The sequence below is a fragment of the Natator depressus genome, chromosome 4, assembly GCF_965152275.1.
Source record: "Natator depressus isolate rNatDep1 chromosome 4, rNatDep2.hap1, whole genome shotgun sequence".
Taxonomy (NCBI): Eukaryota; Metazoa; Chordata; order Testudines; family Cheloniidae; genus Natator; species Natator depressus.
The window spans coordinates 36,201,540-36,218,251 of NC_134237.1; the positions used below are offsets into that span (position 1 = coordinate 36,201,540).

The following is a 16,712-nucleotide window of genomic DNA, read 5'->3' on the forward strand; positions in this document are numbered from 1 at the left end:
CAATGGCTCCAGACTGCATAGACCTCTAATATTTTCTACAGATGGGCCTACACAATTCAGAAAAGTATGATTCAAGTGTCTCTAGGTCATTGGTTCCCAAACTTTTCGGCATCATGCCCCCTCTTTAATTTTCGAGAAATCCTCACACCCCCCCACCTCTCCTTTACCATCATCCAACTCCCCTTTTAACAAATTCATTTCCGAATTTAAAATTAAAAATAAACATAAAAACTTGGTATAAAATTTTTTATTTAAAATTAAAAATAAGCACAAATAGTTTTTCTTGGCACAAAAATGTAATAAAAATGTAATTTAAAATAAGAAATAGCATAAACAAAACAAATTTAATGTGAAGGATGATGCTGCATTTTCTTCACGAGTTGGGAAATCCTAGGTTTGAAAGATGAAAGTGCGCAATGCAAATCGTTTTCGACATCCAGTCGATTCCTTTGTTTTGTTTTTATTATGACTAAACAAAAAGCTTTTTTCACAGAGGTACGTCGATGAAAATGGAAGAATAATACGTAGCGCTTCTCCACCTTTTGGGTAAATTGGGAAATATTTTATCCAAAATTCCTCTAGGCTTAAGTTTTCAAAAATATCTTTCGCACTTGAATCGTATTTCATTTCGAGTGCTTGTTCTTGCAATACTTTTGGCAATGAATCGACATCAACATTGAATGGATTACGTGCTAATTTATGAACGGGGTTGCCAGAAAAGTTGTCTGGAAAATAGTGGATGAATTCGTCAGCAAGGCAGTTCAGATGAAACACAATTTTGTTCTTCGCATCCTCTTTACAAAGTTATTGGAAACCTTCATTTTCAGCGAGTGATGAAAATGTTGAAAAAGACAAAAAGGTATGCATCTGAGCTTGCAATCGACTTTTCCAAAGCTTGATTTTTTCTGTAAACGCTTTGATGGCATCATGGTGCACTATAATGTTTGCAGTGTTGTTTCCTTGCAGCTTAAATTGAGATTGTTCAAAGATTCAAAAATGTCCACAAGGTATGCCAGTGAAAGTTGAAATGTTTGGTCCATAAATGCATGATATAAAACTCTTCTTTTTTCTGTTGCTGGAGGAAAATTTCCACTTCGTCTTTCAGTTCGAATAATCTCGAAAGCATGTTCCCTTTGGAAAGCCATCGTACCTCCGTGTGAAACAAAAGAATTTTATGATCCGCTCCCAAATCCGTGCAAAGAGTTGCAAAAAGTCTCGTATTTAAAATGCTCTTCTTCACAAAATTGACAACTTTGATGGCAAAATTCAACGAGTCACGTAGGTTATCTGGAAGGGTTTTAGCAGCCAACGCTTGTCTGTGTATGACGCAGTGAGTTGTGGTTATGGCTGGATTTTTTTCTGTCACCAATGTCACAAATCCAGAGTGAGAGCCAAGCATCTCTGGAGTACCGTCTGTGCGTACACCAACCAGTTTTTCCCATGAAAGTCCATTTTCTTCAAAAAAGTCAGAAATCGTTTTTATAATATCAGAAGCCTTTGATGTGGTCATCAATTCCTTCGAAAAAAGCAGTTCTTCTTTCACAGTTCCATCATTAATGAATCTAACGTAGACGAGCAACTGACAGCATTGTGCTACGTCAGTGGTATCGCCGCACTGAATTGTGAAAAAAGGAGATTTCCCTGCCTCCACAACTTGAAGTTTTGGATCTTTCGCCATGTCATCGATGCAACATTTCACGGAATTGTTGGAAAGTGAAATTTCCGATATTTTTTTCTTGCTTTCGGCACTAAGCACAATATCAGCTGCTTTCAACAAGCAAGGCTTCACAAGAATTTCTCCTATTATATGCGCTTTCTTGACTTTAGTGATGAGCAATGACAGTTCGTTCATAAGATGCTTCTACCGCTTTAGCCGATGCTTAATGAAAAGCTCCAGTAGTGTCCAGCTTCATGCATTTAAAATTTTGAAGTTTAGTAGCAAAAAAATCTTTTGGTTTGTCTTTCAAAGCGCTGTGATTCTTTGTCAAGTGTCTCTCAAGACGACTAGGTCTCAAGGCATCATTGCTGAGAACTGCATGGTATACTATGCATTGAGGATGATTGATCCTGTTTTTTTCCATCATGGTGAAACCATATTTAATGTAGTTTTCATTGTACTACCTTTTCTTAATCGCGGCCATAATATGCTAATAAAAAAAATCTATAAAAATATTTTTCCTGATTCGTGAATAATAATGGATGCAAGTTAATTTGAGTTATCGTGAATGTTTATTTACTACTACTACTACGTACGGACACGTGCTGCCCTATATATACACCCCACCACCAGTCCGGCAAGTAGCCGATCTTGCACGGTGAGTGGTGGAGGTAACCACTCCCACGATAGAACAGTCTCGAACACTCTTGCGAGTGAGCTAGGAAGTTTTTAAAAATTCCATAGCTTTCTACATCCTTCTTCAGCCTCCCCACCAACTGAAAAGGCACTCCTACACGTCGAAAGACAAAAAAAATAAAAAAAAAAATCGCATTTCGTGGTATGAAATTTGAAAACATTGCAGTTATATACTTTTATTTATAGTTGTATTTTTATTATTGTACTTTATGTTGTACCTTTATTCTTGTCTACTTATATTCATAATCAAAAACGAGAAGATTGTTAATACTTCATTGTAGTTAAATAATATAGGCCTGTAACTGGACAATTTTATGATTAGTTATGTATACAGAATATGTATAACTTATTGTCTGGTCTAGTAAATAAATAATGAAAAATAAAAAAAAATTATGCTGATAAAGTTTTCTTTTCATTATGAAAATTTCACAGCCTCGTGCCCCCCTTGGAATTTCTTCACGCCCCCCAGTTTGGGAACTGATGCTCTAGGTACTGAATACCTACTTAATCTACAGTATCTGTCAAAGGTAATAATAAGCAAACCTCAAAATATTTGAAAGTTCTACTTGGATAAGCTGAGAAAATTGAGTGACCTATAGGATGTTTGCAGTTCTCAGTGGTTACTCTTCATCCACAGTCTTTGCCAGAGTGACACTTCCTTATTCCTCTGAACTGAACCAGATTCTCCTCTTTTCCACCAATGTTTCTAACCCTTCCCCAACCTCATTCGCTCTCACTCAAGCTCCTATTCAAACTCATAGGCCCCCTATGTTTAATTATAATTTTGTTGTGGAGTCCAAGGCTGGCCTCCATGCTTTCTTTTGCAGAATTGATTTGTTCAAGCCTATCTAAATTGCTGGTGTGTCTACTGGATAGAAAAGCAGAGGGGGTGTTGGGAGATCAGGGCTCTACTTCACTCATGACTCTGGGAAAATCACAATTGTTGTGTCTCATTTTCCACATATATCAAATGGGGAAAAGCCCTGGAAAGTATTCAATGAATTATTATGGTTAGTTGTGGGCAGGGTAGATATTTTACTATTTGTGCAACACTTACACATACTCCACAAAGAAAAAAACAACAGATTACATAGTTCACCTACAATAACCTTCCCAAATTGGCACTTGAGGAACTAACACAGGAAGAGGCCTATAAAGCACAGATGGGAGAACACTTAGTATAAAATAAACCTTGACTAAAACATGATAAAAGTAGAGGAAACAGGATTTTTAACAAATCCTTTAATTTTATAGGCTTGAATTTGGTTTCTTCTCTTTGTTTGGCTTGGTTAAATTAGCTAGAAATGGGTTCCTTTCTCAAAGCTCCTGCTAACTTGTTATTGGGAAGAGGGTAGGAGACCAAGGGCAAAGTGAGGGGGAAGGGCAAAGAGCAGCACACAACAAAAACTTTAAAGAACTCCAATAAAATGTCCTTTTAAATTTATTGGTTTCCTTGGTGGGTTTGTTTGTTTGTTTTTTTAAAGTGTGCCAAGCTTTGGTGGCCTATAGTAATACATGTTTTGCACACAGTCAAAAGGACTGAAGTACATTTGTACATTTAGCAGAAGACACAAATTTAATTTCTGATTTGATTATGGTTTTGCACCTCTTGCTTCTTTTCTAATATTGTTTATTGAACACTGAGAGTGTGCTTTGTACTGAACAGAACACAGAAAACCTGGTCCTTGACAGCAAGGAACTTATAGTTTAAAGGCCCAATCCTATAGTCGTCCTAAATTTTGTTGTAAATACACAACCGCACTTGCAGTCAAGAGGATGATTCACATGCATAAAGTTACTCACTATATAAGTGTTTACAGGATTAGGGCCTGCTTCCATTGAAGTCAAAGGCAGTTTTGCCATTGACTTCAGTGAGTGTAGGCTTAGGGCACAAAAGCTGTCTTGCAAAATACACTGCTGTTCTTCCCTCTGCCCCCTGTATGAATCTAGCTTAAATATTCTGGTAAATAAAAGAGCACAGTAGTGTTTTTAAAACATTTCCTCTCTTTTCCATATGTGCCTTGGGTAGATAAGGAGTTTTATATCATTTACAATTTGCTGTAGTGATTCCATAAAGTCACTGCATTTTAAAATTAATAAAGCAATAAAAACCCATTTTTTTTTCTGAAAGTTCTGTGATGTTTATGGCTAGTCTGTTTTTTAACTAATCTACCTAGTCTTCTGGAAACACAAATGTAGATTTTAACTCAAAATCTACAGCATTGACAAATCTACTGTTATTATTTCCAGAATTCACTTATTTTTACAAAACTCTCTCTCTCTGTCTGACTTAGAACTAAGAAAATAAGAATGGCCATAATGGGTCAGACCAAAGGGCCTTCTAGCCCCATAACCTGTCTTCTGACACTGGCCAGTGCCAGAAGCTACTGCTATGGCTCTCATCACCATAGTACTTGTATGTATCCACACAACACCCCCATGAAGCAGGAAAGTGCTATTATCTCCATTTTACAGATGGGAAACTGAGGCACAGAAGACTAAGTGACTTGCTCAAGGTCACAGAGGAAGTCTGTGGCAGAGCATAGAACTGAATCCAGGTCTCTCCAGTCTCAGTTAATACCCTAAACACTAGACCATCCTTACTTTTCCATTCATTTTATGCAGAAGGAGGAAAGATTGCACCATATTTATTTGTAGCTCTCAAATTTCCATGTTTGGAATGATGGTTTCCTCAGCATGGCAACTAGGTCTCAGTGCTTACAGCTACTTGTGGAACTTATCTTATTATTCCCATGCAATTCTAAGGTAGGATCCAATAGAAAAAACTTGATCTTTCATTTAAAATTGTATTATTTTTTTAATCACTGGCTTTTAAATGTTTCAACAATCCATAAAATATAGCTTTCATCCTTTTACTAGAGTTAATAAAAACTGTAAAGTAGTTCAGCTGCATCTTGAACTTTCTTGTCAAATATGGTCTTGTGCCCAGGACAGGAACTTTTAAAAGCCATTAATTTGACTTAATGAGATATCTACTGAGGAATAAACCTATGAGCACCCAATTTACTGTTTAAAGAAAAAGGGGCTTTTTTTTTTTTTTGCTACAACTAAAACCAATTCAAAACTTTCTATTTCCTTTGGCAGGCCTGAGTATCTACTCTTTCATCAGATTTTTTTTCTTGACCTTCTTCCAACACTCTCCCCCCACCACCTCATGAAACCCTTTCATGTCTCAGAGCTGTACCACACTGTAGGCGGTATAATTCACACTACTACTAAATTAGTTCAGCATGGTGAATGTTATTGCAATGTCTTCTTAAGGATTAAGGAGGATTAGCCACTCTTTGTACAATGCTGCCAAAAAGATTCTAACAGGGCATGATTACAAATTGTGATGTCTGTATGTTCATTTTAATCTTAAATGGCTTTTTTAGAGTAACTGTGATTTTCATTAGACACACATTCTGCCTCTCTCCTTCTGCCCATACCTCTATCCCCATCCCCCCAAAATGTTGTATGGACAATAATGCTTATAATATTAATGTGGCAAGAAAAATCCAAAAGGAGATGCACAAATAGCAAGACATCAACATGTTCTTCAGTGCCTATATGAACACCTTATGGGCAATATCACATTCTGGACTTCACAGGTCAGCTAAACTGCTCATGTTGGCTGCTCTAATTCTGCTTCAGAAAATCCCAGCAACTTGCTGGAAGGTTTTATTACAGGAACTGTGATTTTAACCTCAAATATCACAATATGAATAAAAAGCTGATTCATACAGGATTTACTTTACTTAGGTCCTATTTCAGACTTCCTTATTATTCAGCCATGGTCATGCAGCCTGTGGGCAAAAGGACAACAGTTAACAGTAAAACAACGCTAGACACTCCCCACCCCACATCCCCACCTGCCAGTAAATCCCCAGCCAATTAACTGACCACCATCCTTTTTCCCAATAGCCAGCAATGAGACTCCCTGCTGGCTAATAAAGACCAAATTGAACAGATGTGTCTTTTTCTGCATCCTGAAGTTGGTTAAACTCTGGCTTTCACAGATCATGAGAGGGAATGAAATCCAAATCTGTGGACCATCCCCTGAGAATGCCTGGCTACCCACAACTGCCAGAAGTTCAGCTCTGAGGAGTGACACAGGAGTCCACTGTCTGAATGGAACTTACCACAAATAGGACGTAGTGGTAGAGAGCATTTCAAAGATAACTTATTTACTGCCAAATCATTTGGGGCTTCATCGGTGACAATTGTCTTGAGTTGCACCCAGGGGTGAATAAGAAGCCACTGGAGAATGTGGAGCACAGGTGTTATCTGCTCACTCTTGCCTGCTACAATTAAAAGGCAGCTAGGTGCACTGGCTAACACCTCCATAAGCTCCTCAGAAAACAGCTCAGCCTGGCAGCATCAAAAGCATGGTTAACTTTTTTGAGGTCCATAATAGACAGGTAAGATCACAGTCACTGAGCCAGCAGGATGAACGTGATACAAGGCACTTCAAGACACTGTTAGTTACCTTGGAGCACTGATGCAGAGGTAACGTGAGAGTCTGACAGAGCATGCTCAGTCACACTGCTGAAATGAGTTGCCCTCACTCTGCGCCCCACCCCTCCACTGTTGGCAGGATGGGTCATCTCTGCACTGATGGATCCCATTAAGATTTAATCATTTTTCCCCACTGATTCACAATGTTCGATATACTTTCTCAATTGAGGGACCAATCACAGTTCCCAGAAGTCCCTCTAGATGCTGCTTCCTACCTACCAGTACTGACTTTTTCTCATTTGGAATGAGCTTAAGCCAGCTAGCTTTCATCCAAACTCTTCTTTCACCTTGAAACTGGGCAAAACAAGTATACTGCAGAGTCTAGGATAGAGATAAAGAAGAGAAGTATAGAACTAGAATTATCAACATAGTGGGGATACCTTAGCCCCAAATGACTCAATCTCTCCCAGTAGACTTATATTGGTAAACTGACCACCATCAACTCTTGGGGCCCCCACCTAGGACAGTCCTGGAAACGATGAACAATTAGTTATTCTCCTTAGGTTTTGACAGGTGGAGAGATTGATAATGATGAAGTCAAATCTTCTTCTTCCTTGTGTTAATCCCATCAAATGGGGTCTGCTCTACAAGTCCTCTCCTGCCAAAGTGCTCTGTTCAATGCCATATCTTCTATCACATGACATGCTAATGTGTCCATTTATTGCATCCCACCATTTCTTCTTGGGTTGGCCTCTCTGTCTTTTTCCTTCGTCTTGGTCTACTGGACCATCTTACCTACATAGTTGTCAGGACTGCACTTTACATGACCGAACCATCTAAGCCAGCCTTCGCTCCCTCATTTTTTTCATTTATGGATGTTACATTCAGTATGTCTATAATATATACATTCTTCATGTGGTATTTCTTGCTTACACCACTCATCCATCTCAACATTGACATTTCTGTGGAACAGATCATTTGCTCATGCTTCTTCTTTGTTGCTTAACACGCAGTGCATAGGTTAAAACTGGACAAATCACCGGTTTATAGACTTTCCCTTTAAATCTTACTGGTATCTTTCTATCACGTGCTACATCACTTATCTCTCTCCGTTTGAATCAGGCATTATCATCCTAGCAATAATTTCATCCTCCATAACCCATTCTCTCAGATTCTGGAACTCAGATACTTGAAACTTTGCATTTTTGGTATTATCTGTTCTGCCCATTTAGTATCAAGGATACTTATTCAGTATTCATATTAATAAAATTACATACCATTGTCACCAGGCCAAAGTGAGTCACAGCTGAGAATACCAGACTCAGGACAAACTGCTGGGAAATAGGGCAGTCTCACCCCAAACTGGTGGTTATTATACCAAGCCATTAACAAAAGTAAACATCTGTCTCACCACACTGGTTAACAGGAAGTCAAAGATGCAGTCTCCTTAGGCATTCCAACCCTTGTCTTACCACCAAGACACTGGACACCATGATGAGTGATTACTGAAAACCAATTTCATCACATATAAGGTCCTCTAATCCCAAGAGATCAGCCACATAGCTCAGATCTTACTCAATAATCATGCTAATGTCAATCCTTTAGTAACAAAAACCTAAAGGTTTATTAATAAAAGGAAGGAAGAAGAGAGTTAATGATGATTAATAGATCATATAAATATACATAATTGCAAAGTTTGTAACACTGATTGAATAGTCTGCTAGCTTGTAAAGTCTCTCTGGTAATTTCCAAAAGATTGGAAGGTCCTCAGTCCATAGTTCAAAATGCTTCTTTTCATTGTAAGTCCATACTATCAGAGCAGGAAAGAGGCAAAATGGAGATATCTCAGAGGTCTTTTATACCATTTGCCATGTGCCTGGAAATTTACTGGCATAAACAAAGCTCTCAGCCTCAGTTTGTGGAAAGTTACTACTCTAAGATGGATTCCAGGGTCACATGAGCATATCATGTCCTTACACATTTTGATGACTCACAGGGGCAGCCATTACCCATATTTTTGCTGAGGCATCCACAGGAAGGCTTACTGGGTGAGATGAGTTTCTTCTATGGCCTATTGTTAGAGCAAAGCATCCTTAATGGGCCATCGAGCTTGAACAGTCTGTTCACAATGGGCTGGCAAGATTGGATGTAAGCTACCTTGTGGGTGTTACCCCAGGAACAAACACATTTGAGATACAGATACATCGCCAATATTCATAACTTCAGATACAGTGATGACACATGGATTTAAACAGGATAATCTTATTTAGCAAATCAGAACTTTTCCATTGACACCTTACAGGATAGACTTTGTCCAAGATTCATTGCAACTGTATAACAGTAGAAATATCAATGCTATAAATGGTGATATTGAATCATAGAGCATCACAACCATATACTCTGTTTTTCCTCTGCTTATTGATAAAGTCAAATAAGTGGGTATAATTGAGTGAAGTTAATTTCACTGACATACCATAACATTTACAATATATAATGTAAAAAGAACAGGAGTACTCGTGGCACCTTAGAGACTAACAAATTTATTTGAGCATAAGCTTTCGTGGGCTAAAACCCACTTCATCAGATGCATGCACTGTATTTTCCACTGCATGCATCTGATGAAGTGGGTTTTAGCCCACGAAAGCTTATGCTCAAATAAATTTGTTAGTCTCTAAGGAGCCACAAGTACTCCTGTTCTTTTTGCGGATACAGACTAACACGGCTGCTACTCTGAAATATATAATGTGAGGCTTGAAATACTTGACATCAGCCCTTTAAATTGTGAACTGAGAAGCTTTTATATACATGAGTGATGAAGACTGTAGAATCTCTTGCTGAAGATTTGAAGGCCTGCACCACCATAAGGGTTTTCAGACTTCTACTTCCTCTCTGTTTCCTGTAGAAAAAGGAAATGATTCCTGGGTATTTAGCAATAGACAAGAAGCTATAGGTTGTGTCCTCAAAAAGGTAAGGCTTTGTGAGAGATGGCCAATATGGTATAGTATGTTTTGTAGTTAATAAATAGATTCTTTATGACTTATAGATACTTAAGAATAGATACTTTAAAGTATTTCTGCAATATGTGCTAACCTTTGAGTGTCTGAACATATGGTTAAGCCAGCAGCAAGGTTGCTATTAACGTGGATACACTTGGAAGATTTTAATGCCATGTTCAAAGTGTGATTGGGGGTGTAGGAGGGGAAAACTTTGTTGGATATACGTCAAATGCTGTTCTTTTCCTTAGAGTATCTTTAAATGAGATTCTGCTATGTTATTCAAGAAGCGATTTCAGGCTATAGTTGGCAGTATATTCTCACATACAAGAGAATATTTACAAGAGAATCAATGAACTTTACGAGAATATTAGGTGCTGCGTTAATATCCAACACATATTTTTTCAATGTAGGTCTCTTATTTCATCCAGAGAAAATGAGGAAAAATTCATCTAGGGAACCTAGAATTCCCTTTGAGAGGTGGATTTTTTTACAAGTTTGTACAGGGAGAGTTCAATTCAGTCCTGGGTAAAGCAGATACAACTTCATTTAAATCAATGGGACTTGCAGTCTACAGTACTTACATTAGTACTTTGTTTGCCTATAATCTCTTTATCCTGATTTTACTAACAGAGTGCCATCATGTACATTAATAAGATACAAGTCCATATATATATTTATTTTACAAAAGTCAATTCTTTTAAAAAAGCTTTAGCTCTCTACCTATGTAAACAAGAAGCTTCCTTGCCTCCCTCCTTTTCTGAAAGCTTTGGAATTGTACCTCTTACATTTCCAAGATGACACCGTCTTGGAGACACTATATTACCCAATACCAACCGATTTACCTATCTTCCTTTTAGATGAGGAAGGCAAGAAAAAACACTTCAGATTCAATCAATTTTAATCCCTGTTCATAAGAAGAGGAAAGTGAAACATTTCAGGAATTAGCCTTTGTCAAAATTGCTAATCTGCACAACTCCAATATCCTGCGGAAAGACTGAGTTTCTTGCCATTGTGTAATTGGTATGTCACAAATTCAGTCATCGATTGCAAATGCTATGTATTCTGACCATGTGTGGATTGAGAATTAGTGCCAGGTCACCTATATCATGGCTAAGCCAAAGCTTGATGTGTGTACATCCAGACTTGCTCTTTATTATCTCAATTAAGAAATAATGATCAGGTTGGAGGGCACTTCCTAGAATAACAAGGGGCTGGAAAGAGGTTTTCACTTGAGGGAAAGCAGAGGATCATTAATTCACAGGAAATGCCTTTCACTGAGTTTGTGACTGCTATTTATAAACTGAATTTTAAAAGAACCTTTTGAGTGATTTTTTGTGATGTTTTTCTATCTCATTTTGTATGTACAACACTGATGCATATGTCATAGGTAGGGCTAGGTGAATGTTCCCAATTAAAAATATTGAAATTATACATTCACATGTTCAGACTAATTCAGTTTTGATCTTTCCACTGAGTTTAAGAGGCTTCAGACCAGCCAATGAACTTTAGGTTTAGGTGGACAGTTTCAACAAGAGGTCAGATTACCCAATACTCAACAAACAGAAATTCATACATGGATCAATGATGCAGTGTGGCTCTTACAGTGGAAGCTGTATGTAGCAGCAAGAGTCATCTTTAGTATTCCTTTCTATGGCTCAGGAATCTTTAAACAGTATACCAACTAGAATGCCTGCCTCCTCAGTCTGAGCAGTTACTTTAGGACATCAGCTATAGTGGATGATGATGTAATGACGCTGTCATTACCACAGTGGGTTATCCCTTAGGGTGGCCATACATAGAAGATCTTCTAATAGCAAAGCATGTGGAGTTCCGCAGTGTGACAAATGTTTATCAAAACCACTTACAATGGGTAATATTCAATTTTATATTACTGATTTCAGCTATCAGCAACATTATAGCACTTGCCTCACTGAGTTGTGTTATACTGTTTGATATTGAAAGACACATCAAGAACTATTGGCTATGTTTGTAAGAATGTTTTTATGAAAAACACCTGAACTTTCTGCCAGAACACCTTTGAAAAATCAGAAGTACAGCTGTCCTTATTTAATTAGTATGTACTGGTTACTGTTCAGCAAAAGAAAATAGAAACAAGTCTGTTTTAGTAATTGTGGATCTCTTTTAACAGTTGTCATGCACCTTTTCTAGGAAGGCTAGACTAGCCATACAAACTAATAAGTTATGGGACAGGGTTTTTGCATTTATGGATTTTCCCAAAATAATCCAGCCAGACCATGATACAATTTGTGAAGTCATTCTAGCTCTGCTGCATAATGTCTGTTGGCTGATGTCGATAAATGCAGTACAAACTCAGAGACAAAGTGGGTGAAATAATATCTTTTTAACAGGCCAACTTCTGATGGTGAGAGAGTCAAGTTTTCAGGCTTACATAGCGCTCTAATATCTTGGGACCAACATGACTACAACACTGCATACATACAAACTCTTGTCATTCTGTGGACAGTGGTGGAACTAAAAAGTTCAAAAGGAGATTAGGCAAAAGAGCTGGCCCAGAGAGCTGAAGATTTAACACAATTAATTGAAAACATCACATTTGTTTAAAATTCCAGCAGGGAGGACTGATTTTGCTGCATTTTATCTTGTGGATGGCCCAGTATCCATAATAGCGGGAGAAGTAATTAAATTTTAAAGGAAAAATGTATTGTGTGAATTTAGTTAGGGCCGGCACTACCTTTTTTGCTACCCCAAGCTGCGAAGCAAAGGAAAAAAAAGCAGCCGCTGAAGGAGAAAAAATGAAGAAGCTGCTGCTGAGAATCTGAGTGCGTGCCGCATCTTCAGATTTGCCGCCCCAGGCACCTGCTTCTTTAGCCGACCCTGAATTTAGTGCTTGTGAAAGGTGCTGGAGAGCACAGCAAATAATTTTGAATACATTTGGGAAAAGCGTCTGTTCATAGTTTTTCGTTTTGAATTTTGCTCCAACTTAGAAATTAGAAATAACAAAATTCATCTTTGGGCTGAAACAAAACATTTTCAACCCAAAATGAATCTGTTTGAGAAAGTCATTGGTGTTGGAGGTGATGGTGGAGGGAGTTAATGAAATCTGGGCATTCAATTCCCTTTTGAGAATCCAGTCCTTATTTAGTGTGTTACACCTTCCAGGTGCAGCTTTTGCTATAGCTTTTGCTTTTGAGGTATTATGGACGCAAAGAGTAAAATTCAGAGATAATATAAGATTTATATCAGTAAGCAAATACACAGTCTGAGAGCTTCAGAAAAAAAACAGAGTGGTAGTCCGATGACAACCAAGAGGAATGAGAAAGAAGGTGTAAGATAAAGCAGACTCCCAACCCTTCCCAGACATGTAGCAGGAACAACTTAGTATTGCTAGCATGGTGATTCTGGTAGTCTCTAGTCGTGCCCAAGAGTGTAGTGACTTTTTTCTTTTGAGGGAGTACCTCCATGCTGTGAAACCATTATTGCATTAGATACAATTAAGGTGACAGTGACCTAAATATCTAAAAATTCTTCATTTTCATTGAGAACTCTTGAAAAGTAGCAATACGCTGTGTTATTACATTTTCAATATGCTTTACTCATTTGTGGTTTTTCTTTTGATTGATTTGTTTTGTATTTTTGTTATGGGAGTAATTTCACAAGCTTAAGTTGTGAAACTTAATTTATCCATAACACAATATGATTTATGATCCCTGCAGCTTTTTGTATTTCTTGATGACAAGTTCATGAATCAGTATGGATCGACTAGTTTCATTTGGCTTAAGTGCCAGTGTTCCTCTAGTCTAATTCCATTCAGCAGGCCACAGTTGTTACACGGAGTTTTGAATACATTTGTTTCAGTTTTTAAACTTGTCAAAGTTTTAAATTTGAGGATAATGAAAAAATATGAAAGTATAACTCCCTTCTACTAGAATAAGATTGATGGCAGCACTCTCCACAACCTGGAGTGTCAGTTGCTTATTTGCATCAAGATACCTCTTTCTATTCATTTATTATTATTTTTGATTGGTTAACCAAGGTCACATCTGGCAGCACTACCTCAAATCACATCCTATATGCAGATCTGAGTTAGGCAACATCTGTGAGGTTTCAATATATTTTGGCCTTTCAGTTTTTCCACTTTCATTTTGACTGTGTTTGTTTTATTTGATCTCTTCTTTAAGAAAAGATCTTCTACAGATGGCCCCTGTGTATTGCATCTCAGGAAATATCCCCATTTAATTACATCCGTTATATATATTCCATTAATTAAGAGTCACCCTTTACTATGTTAGTATTGTCCAGCCACCACATTCTAAGAGCTATTTTGCTCAGCTGTTGTGGGCACACATACAATCAATTACATTTGTAACTGAATTATGTTACTGAAAAACTCCTGGCATATTTCCTATACTAGGTATAGGATACAATGAAAATGTTGCAGAACTTGCATCTAGCTATGATTACCAAAGACAAAACTGGAAAGGTTTTAATGCAAGCAGCACTAGTTATTAGAAAAGTGAGTGGTCTTAGCTTCTTCCCTCTCTGTTCTGTTTTGGATAATGTACCATGAATCCCTTTGCAAGGCACACATTAGATAGTATTAGTAAGCGTAGCAACATGTTCATTAATATTACATAACATCCATACAACATTGTGTGTGTCAGTTTTTAGCTGCCAAATTGGAGACAAAATCATGCTTAATTTTCATAAGTTCTGAACACCCAAAGCTCCATTTAAGTCAATGGCAGCTGCCGGTGTCACATACCTTAAAAAGGGAGGTGCAAAATATCTCAGACTGAGCACCCTGAAATGGAGGCACTAAAATTGAGGCAGAGCTGGTCAGAAGTTCTCTCAGGAAATGTTTTTTCCATTGGAAAATTTCAATTTGTCAAAATTGAAATGTTTTGTGGGACCATGTTGGTTTCAATGAAATTTTGTTTAGGAAAAAAATTGAAATGAAGTGTTTCAGTAGGGTGAAAATGTTTTTTTTTTGTCCAGAAATTTCATTTCAAAGGAAATTATGAAATTTCAACTTTGCATTCCATTTCAGAACAAAAAGATCAAAAATTCAAAAGTTGGAATTTCTCATGGAATGGAAATCCCAAGTTTCGACTGGATCTACTCAGAAAAATGTTGGCCTGTTACGTTAAGACCATTTCCCCAGACACCCTAGATGACTTAACCACACACAGAATTAAACCTTTGAGATTCTAAGAGTAGACGTTTCTGACAGAAATGCTAGTTGTTCTGCTACTAGCTCTCTATAACTTCACCAAATATACCTGAGCTCCAAACAAAAATTTGAATTATTCCTCCATCTCATAGACTCAGACTCATAGACAATGCAGGCCACAGAAGCTCACCCACCCACTCCTGTAACAAACCCCTGACCTATGTCTGAGCTATTGAAGTCCTCAACTCGTGGTTTAAAGACTTCAAGGGGCAGAGAATCCTCCAGCAAATGACCCGTGCCCCACGCTGCAGAGGAAGGTGAAAAACCCCCAGGGCCTCTGCCAATCTGCCCTGGAGGAAGATTCCTTCCCGACCCCAAATATGGCGATCAGCTAAACCCTGAGCATGTGGGCAAGACTCAACAGCCAGACACTCAAGAAAGAATTCTCTGTAGTAACTCAGATCCCACCCTATCAGGTATCCCATCTAGAGTTCCACAGGTTGACTGAGTTGTGTGAAGAAATACTTCCTTTTGTCTGTTTTAAACCTGCTGCCTATTAATTTCATTTGGTGACCCTGGTTCTTGTGTTATAAGAAGTAGTAAACAACACTTCCTTATCTACTTTCTCTATACCCTCGGTCTTCTTCTCCCACCCACACCCTACCCAAAGGGGCCATCGCAGGTCCAAACCCCAGGCAAGGCAAGTGCAGGATGCCTCAAGACCCTGCCCAATGGAAAACCCCAGGTGTCTCCTACCACTGTCCACCTGGCTAAGCCCCCATCTGTAAGATGTCTTTCAGGACAGCTTACTCTTCTACAGTTTAGGTGTAAATATTTGATCTCTTTATTGGCTGCCTAAATGGTGGGCCAAAAATTAAGATCCAGTGACTTTGTGTCTTCTGTCAAGTGGTGACAGCTGCCAAGTAGCCGCCACCACACACTGATATAAGGCATGCATTTCAGCATTTGATAATGGAAATACTTGTTGCATCACTGCTGACTGGGGAACTCTTTAAATGAAAGTACTGAAATTTGATAATGAAGTCCATAATTGCAGTATGATGGTTATTGGAAATGTCTGCCCTATATGGGTATGCATGCAATACTCCCTACACACCAAAAGTACTGTCCCAATATACACAAGGTTAATTGGAAAAAGCTGGAAAGGATTCTCTGGGGTAGAATTATTTTTTTTCCAAATTCCAGTCAGGTCAGGATCTGGCCCTGTGTAACCAGGTCTCAACTTCTGTCAGCAAAGTTGCATCATTTGAGTCCCCTATTTATTCATCTAGCTAAATATGTGGTCCCTATTGCTGTAGTAGCATGTGTTTAAGAAATAGAAACACCACCACAGTTCTCTCTTTCCCAGCCTGTAGAAAAACATAACTTGATTATTATGTAGGATGTTAAAATGTATGGTTGTCTGTGTGAGTGGGTGCGTGAAGAACTTGTTACGTTCAGCTCTGCTGGGGGGCCCTTTCGCAGGCAGGAAGACAGAGTGTGGGTGACATTTATGTGATAGACTTTTAGCTAGGGAACTGATTTCTCTCCATGGAGTACATCTTTATAGCACATGAGTCCATCAACCTGGGGGGAAAAATTCCAAAGCACCTAACTACTTAAGAGGCTAAGTCTCATTGACAGTGACTCCTAAGTCACTTAGGCAGTTCGGAAAAAAAAAATCCTTAAATGGGATTGTGAAATTCTGAGCTTGAGTATTCAGGGTTGGTCTGAGAATAATTTAGGTGTGGGT

The 16,712-nt window shown here is 38.3% G+C and overlaps 1 pseudogene; it reads right to left on the reverse strand.

Annotated features, from left to right (window-relative positions):
* Positions 1-344: 344 nt before the first annotated feature.
* Positions 345-1,913, reverse strand: LOC141986205 (protein FAM200C-like; annotated as a pseudogene).
* Between the last annotated feature and the right edge of the window lie 14,799 nt (positions 1,914-16,712).